This window comes from Apis cerana, linkage group LG15 (assembly GCF_029169275.1).
Source record: "Apis cerana isolate GH-2021 linkage group LG15, AcerK_1.0, whole genome shotgun sequence".
Classification (NCBI taxonomy): Eukaryota; Metazoa; Arthropoda; class Insecta; order Hymenoptera; family Apidae; genus Apis; species Apis cerana.
The window spans coordinates 2637331-2652883 of NC_083866.1; the positions used below are offsets into that span (position 1 = coordinate 2637331).

At 28.2% G+C, this 15553-nt stretch overlaps 1 protein-coding gene and 1 long non-coding RNA gene across 2 annotated transcripts in view; both read left to right on the forward strand.

Annotated features, from left to right (window-relative positions):
• Window positions 1-15553, forward strand: part of LOC107993341 (syndecan) — a 162328-nt gene that overhangs the window by 48131 nt on the left and 98644 nt on the right. The window lies entirely within an intron of this gene.
• On the forward strand, window positions 862-7197 carry LOC133667379 (uncharacterized). The gene is made up of 2 exons (XR_009832814.1): window positions 862-6607; window positions 6716-7197. It is a non-coding gene; the product is annotated as an uncharacterized LOC133667379 (long non-coding RNA).

Here is a 15553-nt window from a genome sequence, read left to right on the forward strand (position 1 = left end):
GAACACCCTATATATTCCACCGTGTTCAGATAAAACAAACACCCTGCACGTGTGTATATGTGACATCGTTTCGTCCCCCTTTCATCTCTTCTCTCCCCTCCCCGCATTACCATCTTTCCTTTCTTCTCTGGTATTGCCTATACGTCTTTCTCTTTTCTACTTACGTATTTTATTTCTCTCCGTGAAATACACATACCGTACCCTCATAGCCGAACTTCTCTTCCTCCCGTGCGGACGGAATAATCTCGATGCAAATTCACGAGGGCACACCCTCGTCTGAATCTCGTCCCGAGATGAATCTTGTTCCTCGAAGGGAACCGAGAGAAAGTCGAAAGTCAAACGACATTTCGTGGATCCGTTGTTCCACTCGAAACCTATATTAATCATTACAAATCTTCGTTTAATTGTAACGTTCCGCCATTAGAGACACCTGGAGATGTCTAGATTGTTGGATAACTTTGGAAAAGTTAGAAAATGAATAATTGTTTGAGATTAATACCGATATTAATATTTGAAAAGTAAAGAGATAGAAGGAGATAAACGGTAATCGTGTGAATAAATAAATATATTGGTATAGTTAATAGTTATATGGCGCTATTATTTTTTATTTAAATTTTTTTATTTTAGTGTAATTAATGTTTTTATCGAAATAAAATTGAGTAATTTCTAAAAAAAAAAAATTCGGTTGCAATAAGAAAAAGAAATTAAAATATCCATTGTAAATAAAATTGTAAATAATTTGACATCATTATTGAATAATTTTGATTTTGACGTTAATGGAGAAGAGTAATTTTTTTCTCTTTAATCTAAACCAAATATCCATTGATTAAAATTTAATTTCTTCATTCCCAATGTTTTATTAATTATATTTTTTAAATCTAGAATAAATATAATGGAATTCTAAATGAATATAATAGAATAGGATAGAATTTTTATTTTATCAAAAAATTAATGAAGCGAATCCATTTACTCCCGATTTTCTGAATAAACATTACGATAGAATTTTCGTTTCGGTTAAAAAAATTATTCATCTGCGCTTAATTATATAAAACATTCGTGGAAGAACGAAAAAAAAACCGTAAAACGAACGTAAAGATCAATCTCAAACGTGAAAATCAACATTGCACCATATAGATCAAATACAAAATCAACCGATCAAATATTTGTCGTTTATTTATCCTTCGGAGGAAAACGAATATCGAACGATGAACTCGTAATGTGAGAAACATTTCCGAGTACGATTTATGGAGCGTCTATTTCGAGCGGAAAAACATCCGGAAATTTTTTTTTTTCTTTTTTTCTTTTTTCCCTAGCATGATGTCGTACCGACTGGTTGGATACGCGAAAACGCGGTTAAAAACTGTGGCTTAAAACCAGTTGGTATGTTTATTTACCGTGGAATATTTCGATGAAACGGTCTTTTATTCGAATATCTGTCTGGTTACTCGGATTTGTTAGATATTTCGTTCTAATTCCAACATCGTGAACGAAGCACCAATGTTGCGAATCAGCCTTTCGGCTCGAAAATTGTCCTTCGTTTTCCCCGTTGGTGTTGATTGCTTTCGTTTTTTCCTTTTTTTCTTTTTTTTTACCTTTTTTTTTTTTTTAATTTTGAATTTCGTTGGATAAATGTAACGGATAGCTTTTATTTAGAAATATAAAGTCCCCTCGAGAGTTGTGAGAGATATTTTTGTTTTTATACATTGATATTACCATACTAAAGTTTAAAGAAAGGAAGAGTAATGGAAAGTAAAATGGAAAGAATAAATAATACATTCTGGGTTTGCTAATAGGCTGTTATCGGTAAAGCCATCTAGAAAGTTAATGTCTTAGATATTAGAATAATATGGTTAGGTCAGTGAATACTTAGACAGGTACTAAGCTAATATAAATAAATAAATAATTTATGAGTTGTTTGAAGTGGTTAGGTTATATGATTCAATTTATACCTCACAAATAATATTCATAGAGTAATCTTTATCAATCATTACATATACTTCATTAATTTCGTCAATCTTTGTATTTTTCTTTTTATTTTCGATTCGAGAAATAATATTATTACATCTTTTACAATTTTTTTTATTTATTCAATAGCATCTTATTAATATCTTAGATTTTTATCGTATAAGTAAACAAATCGCGAATTAAAAATTAAAAAATTGAAAAGCAAAAGAAGCAAGTATATATAAACCGATATCTTAAAGACTTATTTGCTTTTAACGTAAACCATGCTCGAATGAAACGAGCAATTAATTAGTGAGGTTAGATAAAACGAAAAGGCTCGATTTTTACGAAATTAATGTGAAATTAATGCGCGATATTAACTGAAATGATCGATGCTTAATTAAACGGTATTTCAAGTGAAATTTTATTGAGCGAATCGACGATAAGTATTATCCGTATATTCTTTTCGCGACGTCGTCGTTCGGTATATTTAGAAGTCGCATATCGATTTGTCGCTTGGCGGCGCTAGTGTCGTGTGATTAATTTCGAGACGATAGTAAATTAAAAAGAAATAGAATATGGGGAATGGTTACACGAGATGCATTAATTATTATTACGTTGCACGATAATTTTTTTGTAATTAAGATTAAATTTCAAAAAATATATCTCGTTAATTATAGAGACTTGTTTATTAATCGTGATAACAATTTACGTATATGGCATTTTTATCGATCACTTATCTCGTTAATTGGAGCGTTTTAAATTGCACTGAATTCTAACTATTGCATCAGGAATGGATATCTTTTAAACTAAACGAGCTTCGATATGCAAATGTCAAGTCAGTTACAATTTTTACTACGACTTTTGAATGTCGACGAATATTATATTCATTTATGTAATATTGTTTTTTTTTTTTCAATAATAAATTTAATTAATTCAAAAATAATAAATTGCAACAAGCAAAATGGCGTCCAATAAAACTTATACACTTGATTCTACTAATAAAAAAAATTATGTGTATATCTTTTTATATTTATATCACTATTTTTAAAAATAAAATCACTTTTGTCGAAATTAATCAACTAAGGTAAAAGAAAGACTTAAATAAGAAGCCAGTTACTCTTAAGAAAAAATTATCTTCAACACTGTGAAATCGATAGCTCGCCAACCCCAAGAACGAGAAAGTTAATTCCAATTCAAGTTAAAGGAGAAATAAAATAAAAATTTAACAAGAACCCATTACTCTTAAAAAAAAAAGAAAGAAAAAAAAGAAAATTCGAGTAACCAATTTACAAGTGAAATTACTTCGAACACGCGAAATCGATAACTTCACCGAGGAAAACTAGTCTCGAAGAAGAGTAACTAGGGAAAAGTAAATGTAACTAGGGGAAAGGGAGTAAAAAATAATTAGCAGGAAACAATGGATATTCTCGAATAATCATCGCCACTGTAAATTTCACGGGCGCACGTGACACGATTCGACGCATAAACCGACGCGCGCACAACCGAACCGGAAATGGCGCATTGTGCGGTATATCCCTGTGCCGAGATATCTGCGATTCTGGGGTTGGAAGGCATCCGAACGCCGCGTATGCAGGTGATTGCGTTCGCCTGTGCAATGCGACTCGAACCAGGCATTTCGATATTAGAATAGCAATGAGTTAATAAAGGAGGAGCTCGAAGATGTCTGTGCGAACGCGAGAAAATCCCCGGTTTCGATTTTTTATCGCTTGAAATTATGGGATGTATCGATTGAAAATATTTTTCTTTTTCAAATTAAATTAAATAACGCGAGGTTAAAATTAAATCGTGTTATTACGTTATTGTCGCGTAGAATATGCAAATTAACAAACATTCTGAAATATAAATACGAAAATTTATATTAAAACGTTTATTAAATATTATTTATTACATGTATGTGTTATTGGAATTTTTTTATTTAATAAATATTGAGAGATGGACTTATATTTAGCATAAATATCATTTCACGCATTTATTTCAACGTGTCGATCAATTTTTAATATGTAAGTAAGGAAAAGGAAAAATTTCAATCGATAATTTAACAAAAATCAAAATTCTTCTAAATTTAAAATTTATTAGAAAATAATTGTACAATTTTTATTATTTTTATTATTTATAAGTTTCAAAAATTTTTCGTTCAAATCAGAAGAAATGAAGAATCGGAAAAATACTTTCTATTTCGTAATATTCCAATGAATTGAATTCAAAATTTATAGGTCGTTTCAAAAGTCATCCAACTCCCGTGGAGAGAGTAGATTGATAAAGTTTGATTTCGCAATTCGTTCTCGAGCCCTTGATCAAAAGACGAAAATAACGAGGAAAGATAAACGAGGGAAATTAGTAGAAGGGCCGAAGGCAGAAGGGTAATTCTATTTACGTTAATTTTACTACGGATGCGCGCTTCCGTCGTTGGAGAACGGAAAATAAGGAAAACAGAGGCGAAACGATAATTTTAAGCGAAACTCGATTAACGCTACTCTTGCGAAACTTGTTTGCACACTTTCGTTCGTGTCGCGATATTCCCGATAAAAAAAAGCAATTGAACCGTAGAATAAAAAAAAATTTTCGCAATGTTTATAAGAGGCGAAATTGTTTATGAAGATTTTGTATCCTGAAAATTTTCTGTGTTGTGTAATATTTATTTTGTAAACAAATTGTTAATTACAAGTCGTAATTTTATGCACAAGAAAAATATTTATTGAGCTTTAACCCGACAAAAATTTTTCATCTTATAAAGATACTTTATGTATTTTTTTTTTTTTTTTTATATATAATATGCGATATCCGTTTTCTCGTTATTTTTATTTATAACCTCAAATTGAATCAATTTTTCTAATATAATTTCAAATATTACGAAAAATCTTTTATTTAGCTAGAAATGTATAATAGTTATTAATTGGGTTGACTATTTCGCATTTTTTGTCCGCTTACGAAGTTATCTCTGGAATTCGAGTTTCGAAGTATGCATATGACTTCAGAAACTTAGGGATCTTAAAACAAAACATAAACACTTAAATAAACGTTTTTCTTTCCTTTCACGATCCAGTGAAATCGAGCAAGAAACCGTTAACAATTTTCAGAACACCCAGAAACTTAACCTAAACCTGGAAACATAACCTAACTTAACCGCTTCGTGTTCCCGTTTAGATATTGCAAGTTATTCAGGATGCTGTTACAACTATCATAGAATATTCAATATCCAATAGTTAAAATTTTAATAATTTTTTATTTTGTAAACAAATTCAAATTCAAAACTTTGAAATTTTTGAGATTTCGATATATAAATGTATATTTGTACTTATTTTATTTATAATCTATAAATAAAATCAATAAATAAATAAATAAAAATATACAAATATACAATATTTAAGGATTTTAAATGTAATTGAAGTGATATTTTATTGTTGAAAAATAATATTGTTCTTTTTATTATTGATACTTATACTGCTAATATATTTTCAATTTTCATATCTCTGAATACGTAATTAACCCGTTAAGTGATCTATGTCTGAATAGTCTTATCTTACTTGTTTACAAGCAATGGATGTTCAAATTCGATTATCTTAAAAATTAAATCAATTAAAAATAAATAATTTAAATTTCTATTCTATATTTCTTTCATATATATTTTTTCAACTTTCAAATCATAAAAATCCAAAAAGATCGTTTAACCTAATCTAACCTAATATATATACCGCACATTCATCATAAGATGGTCAGACAAACTATGCGTTCTCATTCTTCATTCCACTTTTATTGGTATCACGCGTATTCTCACTATTGGCTAACACAAAGTGACAAAGATCGAGAATGGAAAAACATACCGAGGCAAAATAAAATAGAAATGATTTCGCAACATAACTGACATAACCTCTCAATTAAAGTATCAAACTATAAGCAAACAGAATTCCTCTGATTTAAATAGAACAACTTATTTGATAATATAAAGCCATATATAAAGACATCCTATTTCGATCTATGTCTCGACTAACAACGACAGCGCGTGTGCGGTTGCAAAAGAAACGGAACAAAGAGCGCAAATACTCTGCCATCTTCTGGCGAACAGACCGTACTTATTCGTTACTTTTCCAATTCGACGTCGTACCAAATCGTTTCTTCATTGTTTCTTTCCGTCCATCCCCATCGATCACCAAACACTACCCCACGTGGATACATATTACGAAACACCCCGTGTATATCGCTCATGAAGAAAATAGGTCGAACGTGAGCATGTCCCGTAAAGGGAGCCACTCTCCGGGTCAGTAATAATTCGGAACGTACGTGCGCTCGCGCGACCCACTCTCGACGTGCATACGATGCATTTTTCCCGCCGACTTCCGGCCGCCCTCCTCCCCTGGGATGTCAGCCGGGCTAACCAGTGCGATGCTTACCGGAATTTACCGGGGAGACTGGCTGGGAATTATCTGGTGAGGGTGAAGGTGGGGTGGAAAGAAGCAAGCTTTGGATTCGTAGTTTGATGTTCTTCTTCGATGAATTTTATACGAATTTTACGGTAGGATCGTTCCGTTATGTGAACCAATTGGGGGATAAAAGTGTTTCGCGTGAGACAGGGCAATGAATATTTTTGTATACAGGGTGTCTCATTTTGATCTATCCATTAACGTTATTTAATTAAATCTAGGTACTTATTTAATATTATCTACATACATATATAGGGTGTCTTATTATAATTTATCTATTAGCAGTTATTTTTCATATTGTGATTTTAACTTTTTATTTTGATTTGTAGGAAAAGTTTATCAGAAAAGAAATAACTGTATATTATGAAAGCATAATAGAAAAAAGAAATGGAGTTACGTGAAATTTTAACAGGAATAAAAAGTTTTGGAAAGTTTGGACGCAAATATTTTCTTGGATGATATTATTTGGAATGTAAAAAAAAAATTTTTTTTTATTAATTATTTCAAAATGTATATATAATTTTTATATATAGCACATCGATACAAATCTGTGACTATAGACATCGTTTTGCGTCATCTGGTTAAAAAAAGTTTGATCAATTTTCTAATAATAATAGAGACGATCATGTTGAATAATTCATCCAATTAAACTGACTAATTTTTTCATTAAATGTGAACTAGTTTTAATTTAAATTTTAATGTCATTGTAAATGTAAATTTATAATACAAAATGAATAATATATAATGAATAAATGGAAAAAGAATGTTATATAACATTTATTAAAAATCTTAAAATATTCTATCTACTAAAGAAGTGTGTTTTTATTATAATTTCGAAAATAAATTTTTATACAATTTCTCCATCTTATTATCCATATATTCTTGATTCAAGGTATAAAATAATTTAAATATTATCTATAATTTTTTTTTAAATTGCACTAAGAAATGAAGAATTTAAATTCTATAATCTTTTAGGTGTTTTCTCTGTATTATTCAATTTCATAAAGATAACAAAATCGCGAGATTGTAATCAGTAAGTGTATACAGAATATTTTAAATATGAATGTTTTTAAGTTTATAAAAATTTATAAAAAATTTATTCTCTTACCTAATGTACTTACATATAAATAATTATTAGGATACAATTTTCCATGATATTTAATGTCAATGTTTTAATATTTTTATTCCAAAATTCGTGGAAATTAATTAGCACCAAGAAAATTAAAGAAAATTTATATTTATGAATATGAAATATTATGCATCATATTGATTCACGTATTTATTAATTCAATAATATTTTGTGATATATTTATACCATTATCTCCCCGTATTTCCATAAAATAATATTTAAATTTATAGGATGGTCACGATGTGCATATTGTTTATATAAAATTATGATTTATTTTAATAAAAATACAAAGAATTTTAGGATCTCTGTATATTATTTACTCTTATTTACTTTAGTTATACACGTTTAATAAAGAATTAGAGCCCGTTTAATTGAAAGGTTTCTCTTTTTTAAATATTTTTTGATCTCGTGTCTGAAAAAGTTTTCTCAGTAATCAATAGCCTTGTGAAGGGATTAAAAACGTAGTAATGTCACAAAGTTTCATTTAATCCGTGAACTAGATCGTTTGTCAGTTAAAACGTTCTTTGGGCATGAAAAAGTTCGAAAAGAAAATTTCTTTGGTAAAAGATTTCATATTTATCGCAATTTGTTCATTGAATTCGTTAATTGAAGATTTAACCACATTTACAATTGCAATGATTTTTCTTGCAGTTATATTGCTTCGCAATTTTTGTATCTTCAATAAAACTATCCTATTTATTACAAATCTAAATTTGATTGAAAAGAATTTTAACAAAAATTGAAAATTTCTTTGATTATTAAATTAATTTTTTTAATTTTAAATTAAATTATAATTTTTTAATTTTTCATAAACAAAAGGAGAAAAGTTTTGGAAAGAAGATTTAAAAAATTTCAAAGTAGTTTCAATAAATTGAGACAAACGAACAGTTTTCACAAAAGAGAGATTCTTTTGCCGAGAATTCAAAAAGCAAAAGAAATTTTAGCGAAGAATTGAAAAAAATTCAAGAAAGAATATTTTATATTCGATATTTAAATTATTTATATATATATTTTCAATGATTGATAAAAAAAAAAGAATTTTCTCAATTTCAGCGGATGAAAAATCTTTCTAGCTTTCGATAAAAAAAACATCCTCTCAAAATAGTTTCGATAAGAATGAATCCTTTCAGAGAAGAATCCTTCTAAAAGAGATTCGAAGAAGAGGAACGATTTTAAAGGATTTTTAAAGGAAAATTTCTTTCCAAAGATTTTCAAGGAAAAAAGAACATTTTTAACAAGGATTTAACTTGAAAAAATACTTTTAAAGTAATTTCTAAAAAAAAAAAGAAACCAAATGGGATTTCAGAGGGAGAAATCCTTCCAAAAGGAAAAATTAGGAAATCTTTACGAAGAAAATTCCAAAAGAAGAAATTCCTCCGTCGAAGTCTTCAAAATAGAAAATTTTTTAATGTGACTTTCAAAAAAAGAAAGTTTTCCAAAAAATTTTGAAGAAAAAATTTTTTTCCAAGAAGGATTGCATAAAAACAAAGCTTTTTAAAAAAAATTCCAGAAAAAGAAACTTTTCTATAGAGGTTTTCCAAAAAAGAAGTACAAAAAAATTTTAGAAAAGAAGTTTTCCAAAAAGAAATACAAAAGAAATTTTAGAAAGAAACTTTTCTAAAAGAAAAAATTTCAAAAGAAAAAATTCTTATAAAATTTTAAAGAAATAAATGATTGTAAAATTCTTTAAAAAAAGATTCTTTAAAAAATTCTTTAAAATTCTTTAAAAAAAAAATCTTCCAAATAGAGTTCCAAAGAAAAAACTTTTAAGAATAGAACTTTGTTACCAAAAGAAAATTCCAAAAAATATTCCAAATATAATTCAATTCAAAAAGAATCCAAAAGAAAAAAATCTCTCTAAAAATAATGCATCAATCCTTCCAAACAAAATCAAAAATAAATAAATAAAACAAACTTCCTCCTGCCAGAAGCTAAACGATTATTAATTTCCCTTCCGGTGCACACTCCATCCCCATTCCAACCTGTGTTTCCACCGTTAAGGGAAAGAGAGAGAGAGAGAGAGAGAGAGAGAGAGAGAGAGAGAGAGAGAGAGAAACCCCTTAAAACCGATAAACGTGTTTGCTTGGCAGCTGTGGATCGCGGATACGTCGACTTATTGGATTATCGTTGCAGTTGCTCCGGAAGTGTTCTTAAAAGCTCCGCCATATTTTTTTTCTCTCTTTCTCTCTCTTTCCTTCTCTTTACCACGACAATTCTTATTTTCCTCTTAGGCACATAGGAAATCGTTTTCCCTGTACAACTACAGAAAAGAAGAGAAATCTGTGGACCGGAAGTTCCAATTTCTTAGCTTTGGTATCGATTGATCGATATTTTCTACATGGTTTGAGTAATTGGTATGGTTGAGTAAATGTAATTGGTATATGGAGTGACAAATGGAGTTACTTTTTTTTTTTTTTTTTTAAGTGATATATTCCGGTTGTTGATTTTTATATACGAATAGAAAGAAAGAATTTTTTCATTTTGATAATGGAAATTTGTAAGAGATTTTTCGGAATAATTGTTTAATGATATTTTTTGTATTTGATAATAAAAATATGTGGAAATTACTTAAATGTTTAAAAAAGTGATAATGTCGGGGAATAAGATGGAATGAAATAATGTTTCATTTAATTTTTTTTTTTTTCTAAATCATATGCGAGACATAATCAAGCACGAAGAAGAATTTGTCCTTTTTAATTGATACAATTTTTTTCATGTATTTCATCATTTCCTAACAATATTTTTCCGTCTGATTGTTTCACCAGAATTTAACAAGCTATAATGAATGATGCTATTTATCAAAAAAATAAAAAATTACACTTGCACTAATTTAGCAGATACCAGCAGCAATACACTCACACTTCAAATACATCCTTATCCTTAATAATCCTTAATAAAAGATGACCATTAAATCCAGAACCGTGAAAATTATTTCACCTTAATTGAACACGCTCTTGAATCAAGTTCGTGACACTGTGATGACTTCCGGTGGTTCGTTAACTGCGTCTATGGTTTTTCGTTATTTTATAACGATCGTCGTGAAAGGATTGGAAAGAAGGAAAGGGAAAGAAGGATGACATTATTCTTGAATGAGAACAAATAAAAAGATCGATATAAAAAGATCCATTATAGTATATCCAAGTTTGAATTGTATTTATATCGTTCCTTTTTATTTTTTAAACGATTGCTCGCTTCCTGTATCGATGATCAAATCATATTTATCGTGGAAAAATGAATTTTTCAGAATTTGGAAAATTTTTGAATCAATCGCGAAATTAATCGTTTCAATTAAATGTGTAAAGTATCAGAAATTTACAATGATTCGAGAAAAAGATGTAAAATAGAAAAAAATGAGGAATTTTTAATGAAATGATTGATAAATTTTTGTGAATCTTAGAGAGATAACATTTAATATATATCTGTTACATAAAAAGATTTTTATTGAATCATACGGAAGATTTGTAATAAATTTTGTTAGAGAGATAACAAATTTTTAATAAATTAAAAATTAAGTAAAATTAAATTATTAAAAATTTATAATGAATTGGATCAATGCCTGATAAATGAATCATAGAAGAATCGAATATTTGTAATGAATCACAGGGGAGATGGAAAATTTACGATGAATCATAGAGAAATGCGAAGCAATTGCAATTTATTGCACACAGATGGAAAATTTGCAATGATTCGTAGATATCACGTGCATAATTTTTAATGAATCGGGCCAAAAATTAAAAAATTTTTCACGATTCACAAAAAATAAAATATCTTACAAAATTAAAATTCATACGAAATTTAAAACAATTTACAATAATTCACAAACTGATGAAAAATTTCATAATACAATTATTTCTAAAAAGAAAAAAAAGTAAATTACAAAAAACTGAAAAAAAAATTACAAATTAAACGAAAAACAAAATTTGTATCACTTATATTTTTCTGATATTAATAACTCAAATTAATAAAAAACAAATTGTTTGTATCAAAGTTTGCACCGTGCTTCTACCGTACAAAAGGGAAGCTGTGTTTCATTTCCGTGGTGGAGGTCGAACCGTGAGACGTGACCGAGAACTTTCGTCATAGTTAAACGACCGCGTCCGATTAATCATTTTCCCCTTTGAATCGTGTCCATTACGATAAACAACCGTGAAGTCACGTAACAAGAAACGCGTGCCACGTCTTGCCACCTAGAAACTATGGAATTTCATATGAAAATTACGATATTGCCATAATAAATACAGTCATAAAATCTTGGCACATCTTATACGAGCTCAGTTGATAATGTTACCGTATCTGTTTTACCATTTGAAATTGGGAATAAGTGAAGTGCGATAAATTATGCAGGATGTGTTAATATATTCGTAACTATTATTTAAATTTCGTTAATCCTCATTACTTCGCTTTATTAAAAATATTGTTTAGAGAAAGTTTCTCTAATGCTTGGTTATGAAACGTTGCTAAGATATGAAATTGAAATCGGTGGAAAATTAAAACTTTTATGTGTGGTAATTTTTAAATTTCGAGTATATTAAAATTTTTCTCTTTTTTTCGTATGTTTGAAAAAATTTAAAAAACTTCAGAATTTTATATTTATTTTCTGTGCGCGTGTATATTGATTTTTGAAAATTTTTTAATATTTAGATTGCTACTTTTGCATATAGGTGTTTTTTATTTCCAACATTTTAGAATATTTCGAAAAATTTGGATCCTTTATTCGAGCACTCTTCAAATATCTGAACGTTCTATTAATAATGTTAATTGAAACACATAATTCTCTCTTCTTTTGATAGTAAATTTTATAAAAATATTTCAAAATAATAAAATCCTCAAACCAATTTAAACATTTGAAATTTAATATTTCCCTGTCAATTAAAATATATATAATATGTTCAAACTATTTTATTTTAAGTTATTTTAAATTATTAACTAAAAATTAAATATCTTATTTTCTTCATTTCCAAGTAAAAAAAAAGAAAATATAGCGCATATTATCAAAAATTTTTCTCTAAATTTCATATATAAAATATATTGATACCAGTAATAAATAAAATAAGGATAAAATTGTAATTAATCTTTCAGTACATTGAACCTCTGAGTGCATAGTAAACGATACGTGTACCGGAATAGAGAAAGAGACGCGTGGGCATTCTTGTATACGTCTGAGGCATGCGTTTTCTTACCTTTTCAAACGATATAACGGTATACAACATGCTCCCACTTCTCTATTGCTCATCTTTATTTTATTTCTTCTTTCTGTGTTTCATCTTGGATCTAGAAATCATACTTATGAAAATTGAAGAATAATTTATATTTTAATCTCTTTTTATAAAAATTTTATGCAATCTTTTTAATAGAATAATAAAAATTCCAACGACAATTCATATTTTAATATTTTTTTCGTGTATGTATAATCAATCACTCTCTCTTTCTTTCTTTTTTACAATCTTTTCATTTATTTTTTCTAATTAAATTTATTATTTATTAATTGTATCGTTATATTTTTTCCAAAATTTTATAAAATCCTTTAAAAATTCAAATTTTGATCTCCTGCGTTTTCTCAATTCTTCATCTTTTAAAAAAATTACTATATGACTTTTTTACAATATATATATATATATTTTTTATATATTAGAAATATAATATCTTCAACTTTGCTTTCAAAATTTCTTCTCTCCTTACTCCTTCGTTACATTTTTCCAAATCAATGATACATCTTATATGCTTAAAATCAATACATCTTCGAAAAATTCTCCTTTACATCGTCCATTACATATTTCTTAGCGAATACTTCTCTCTGGCAAGAGGCACTTAACGCGCATCATCCCGATGACCATCCATTTATTCCCTTAAATACATTTACTTAGAAGTGGCTGTTACGTCGTACCTGCCTCTCTAACGCTCCAACAGTTTCGTTATCTTCGTCGTGTAACGCTCGATTCCATCGCTTCCCGTTGCATCTCACGCGTCTTGTATCCTCCTGTGAAAAAGAGTTTATGGCTTCCTTAAGAAAGAGATTGTTATTCGGGACTTTGAGTAAAGAATTTTATGATGGAATTCTGTTTTGCAACGGTGATATAAATTTCTGGGGAATGAAATTGATATTTGAAGATTTGGTGAAATTTGGAATTTATGATATTTTTCTTTTTTTCGAATGAAAATTTTAAGCTCGTATTGTTATTATTGCAAGAGCGATAAATTTTTGGGGAGAGAAATTGATATTTGAAAATGTGGTGGAATTTGTGATATTTTTTTGGAATGAAAACTTTAAGCTAAGTGGTGTTATGATATCTAGTAACTTTAGAAAGATACTTTTGATAATTTATGATGTTGAATATAAGGAAATATGTATTTTATTTAGAATTTAGAATTTCCATGATGTTAAAAATTTAAGTTCGAAGCATAGAGATTTTAATTTTATATCATGGTAAATTTACGATCATTTTTATCGAATGAAAGTTTCTATAAAGCTTTTCAAGATAGAAAATTCAAATTTAGTAGAAAAGCAAAAATCCCTAGTTTATTATCTTTTATCCCACTTTCTTTTAGTTGGCATTATTACACGCTACCAAAAAGAGGCAGATAATAATTCGAAAGCGTTTCGACATCGTAAAAGAAACGCGTGTCGTTCCCAATGGGGCGCCATGACACCGCCTTTTTCGGTGGGCGTCGTAGAAATTTACGGGGGCGTTGCAAGTTGTCCCATTAATGACGGGGTCGCAGTGGATATAAATGAAATCGAACAGGTTCTCGATAAATAGAATTGTGCACGTGCTTCTGCGACAGAACAACTTTGACAGAAGTAGAACGGTAGAAAATATTCATCACTTTAACGATATATTTCATTCCTCTCCATCCATATTATTTTTATCTTAGTCTTCTTTTATATATATGTATATTCATGTTTTGTATATTCTATTTTATAATTTTTATAATCATAAGAAATTTATTTTTTTAAGGAGAATTTCAAACAAAAATTAAATATAATTTAACAATTAATCTTTTATTACAATATATATTTTTTTATATGACATATTAATTCTTGATTGGTATTATTGAATAATTGATAAGTGATATTCATTCATTCATATTCGTTTGAATTAGTTTTAGGATTGATTCGAGATCGTGTGTATAATTTTGGAGTATTCGATTTTTATTGTTTTATATTTTCGAAAATAAGCATTCAATTTTAATTTATATCCTATATTTATTTACAGGATTAAGTTCTTATAATTTTAATTTCTGTGCCGTATTTTAGTCTTTTATTTGACGCGTAACAAATATTATTTAATGAAATGTTATCCAAATTCCGTAAATGATCGTATAAATCCGCCATTTTTCATATTTCTATTTATAAAATATATGAAAAATATTAAAATGTCTAATATATTAAATTTCATGGAATTTGAGTATAACGAACGTGTAATATGAATTTTTCAAAAAGATAATAATAAAAATAACAATTGTTAAGGATTAAAAACTATTATATTAATAACAATTTGTAATTAAATAAATATTTTGCATCTACGTTCAACATATCTAACATTCAAAAGCAAGTACATTCTGACATTCCTGTTTTCGCCTGTAGATGTCTCATTAACTCTTACTTTCTCGAAAGTATCTTATTTTTATCCTATTATATATAATTTTTCTACATACAAATTTCAAATCGTTATATGATGCACATCTCTTAGTAGATTTTTGAAAATTTTTTCTGCTCCTTAATATTCCTGTTGCAATAATTTGCTCTTACAATATGTTTATTTAATATTCTTAAGAGTGTAGAGAAGTATTTAATCTCTAGCTAAGTCTCCCATTTTTTAACATTGTCAAAATCATAATAATATATATCTTATATTCAAAAAATCTTTCTAATACCTTTCGAATCAAATCACTTATAGAAAAGAATGTGTACACCTTTTCTCATTCTACATCAGAGATGAAGAAAATGACGTGGAAAACAGCTTCTAGTGGCAAATAAAGGACAATGAACTCGTTCTCGTTGTTCGATGTGGGACATGAATTCTTGAAATATATCGAC